Source organism: Sapajus apella, unplaced genomic scaffold (genome assembly GCF_009761245.1).
Source record: "Sapajus apella isolate SASKATOON/1434 unplaced genomic scaffold, GSC_monkey_1.0 scaffold11, whole genome shotgun sequence".
Taxonomy (NCBI): domain Eukaryota; kingdom Metazoa; phylum Chordata; class Mammalia; order Primates; family Cebidae; genus Sapajus; species Sapajus apella.
Genome location: NW_022436951.1, coordinates 29,183,022 through 29,185,632, shown reverse-complemented (window position 1 = coordinate 29,185,632; position 2,611 = coordinate 29,183,022). Strand labels below are relative to the sequence as shown.

The window sequence follows — 2,611 nt, the reverse complement described above, 5'->3', positions numbered from 1 at the left end:
CATACTTGTATGTGTGTGTATGCACTTGTATGTGTTTGTGTGTGTGTATGTGTGTATGAGAAAAATACATGGATAGTGCCTAAGTTAGAGTTAGTAGAGCAAAATAGGGCAAAATAAATTATTTAATTTATGACTTCGTACTTTGAGTTTCTGTGCAGAGCCTATTAATTTATAGTGTCACTAGGAACATATAAGTAAACTCTTCTATTAGCAATATAATTTTTAATTAAAAATTATTTTCTCATCTCATAGCTTTCTTACTATTATTTTATCATGTGTGTCTTTAAACAGTCTAATTTTTTAGTGGGTCCATCATTCACTCCAATTATCATGGGTATACTTAAAAAGTGATTGTTTCATTTTCTGAAAAACTTCTAATTTTTTCAATGCCAAAATATCAGAGTTCAAATTCCAAAGTGTGGCTTTTACAGCTCTTCATTATCTAGTTCAAATATGCTTGTTGAAATTCATATCTTCTTGCTTTTCCTTCAAACTTCTAACCTACAGAAGACATGGCTGGCTCTTATTCCTACTACAACAGGCACTGATTCAACCCTGTCTGTTCCATTTTCCAGTTTTCTCTACCTCCATGCCGCACATTTCTCTCGGCAGATTGTAAATACATTTGCCTTTTCTAATTCATCTTGTCAGAAGAAAACTATAATTTATAAAATGTGTTTCTCTTTTATTAGGTTATACTCTCCTTGTTGACAGTGACTAGACATTTTTTTTTTTTTTTTTTTTTTTTTTTTTTTTTTTGCTGCAACATAATGGATAACACCTGGCCCAAGAAAGATGTTGAAAAAATATCTACCTCTGCTGCCATTTTAGTCACTAGAAACATTTCCCTTAATAACATTTTTTTGTTTGTTTTCCGACTTACTGTAAAGTTAAGGTGACAAACTAAGCTTTAAGAAGGCTTAACAAATGGCCCACTTCCATAAGAATTGAATACCTATTATTTATCTCTATGCATGCATCATTTTATTTTATTACTTTTTTACTTCAACATTTATTTTAAGTTCAGGGTTACATGTGGAGGATGTGCAGTTGTTATTTAGGTAAAGAGTGTCATGGTAGTTTGCAGCACAGATCGTTCCATCACCTAGACATTAAGCCCAGCATTCAGTAGCTATTTTTCCTGATGCTCTCCATCCCCGCAGCCCGGCCTCCAAAAGGCCCCAATGTGTGTTGCTCCCCTTCATGTGTCCATGCATTCTCATCATTTGGATCCCACGCATAGGTGAGAACATTTCTTCCCAGTTCTAACTCCCGAAGCCTCCAGAATTTCAAACTCTCCGGAGCCGTCTGAAAGCCACTGGTAACCAGGGCTCCCCGGGGATTCGGAGTGGGAATAGACCTCCACTCTATCGGCCACCATGAAGGCCGAGTAGAAGCCCACTTCAAACTGGCCGACGATCTTGCTGCTGGCCTCAGCCTGATTCTGCAGAGCATCCAGGAAGGCCTTTGACCCCGATCTGGCGATCGTCCCCAGGTTGGACACCAGCTCTTCCTGTGTCAACCCTATGCCAGTGTCCTGGATGGTGATGGCGCCTTTCTCGGCATCGGTCTGCAAGTGAATCTCCATTTCTGGCAGGGCTTGGCCGTCAGACACCAGTTTGTAATGCAGTTTTTCCAAGGCATTGCTGGTATTGGAGATCAGCTCCCGTATAAACACCTCTTTTTCTGAGTAGAAGGACGGGGCAACGATGTCCAAAAGCTTCTTTGTGTCGGCCTGGAACTCATGTTTGGAAGTAGAACCCTGCACGCTCTCTGTGCTGCTGATGATCGAGTGCAGAGGCTCCTCCTTGTCCTCGCGGTCTGCGTGCCGAATGGTTGTCCTGCCTGGAAGCTCCAGGCCATGTTTTGCCTGGGGCAGAACTGGGCTGTGGTCCTCCGTGGACACAGAATTGGTTTTCCTCCAGGGGAGGCCGCCAGCGCCAGCGCCCACAGCAGACGCAGCAGTTGGCGGCCACACAGCAGCAGCGCCCGCAGTTCGTGCGCCAAGTTGTACTCTCAGGGCCCGGCGCGCAGCCAAGCAGGACAGAAGGGGGCAGGGCCTAACGGGGTGGGGCCATCCTCTGGCGCAGGGCGATGACGTCACGGTGGGGCGCCGGGCTGGCCTGAGCGCTCCATTTTTCTATTCTTAATAAACCTCTATTGCTACTTAACTACCCCATTGCTATTATCCTGTAACACTACTACTACCATACCACACTGCTACTGCCTAACTACATCTTAATTACTGTTTTACCATACTTCCGCTGCTAACTTACGACATTACTACCTTGCTATACTACTGATAGCTACAATGCTACCTACTGTAACCACTGTATTATGCAAAATGTGTATTAGTTTTCCAAAGCTGCCATAACAAAATACCACAGATTGAGACTTAAACAATAGAAGTTTATTTTTTCACAGTTCTCGAGGCTGCAAGCCTGAGATCAAGGAATAAGGAGGTTTGGTTTCTTCTCCCATCCTCTTGGCTTGATGATGGTTGTCTTCCCACTGCGTCCTCACTTGGTCAGGATCCTCCAGAGAAATAGAACCATTAGGATGAGCATATATACAGAAAGAGATTTATTTTAAGGAATTGGTTCATAAACTT

The 2,611-nt window shown here is 43.1% G+C and overlaps 1 pseudogene across 1 annotated transcript; it reads right to left on the bottom strand.

Annotated features, from left to right (window-relative positions):
- Window positions 1-1,003: 1,003 nt before the first annotated feature.
- Window positions 1,004-2,281, bottom strand: LOC116552141 (annotated as a pseudogene). The gene is made up of 2 exons (XR_004269239.1): window positions 2,277-2,281; window positions 1,004-2,060 (listed from the first exon to the last, which is right to left on the bottom strand). The product of XR_004269239.1 is annotated as a heat shock protein 75 kDa, mitochondrial pseudogene (transcript).
- Window positions 2,282-2,611: the final 330 nt, after the last annotated feature.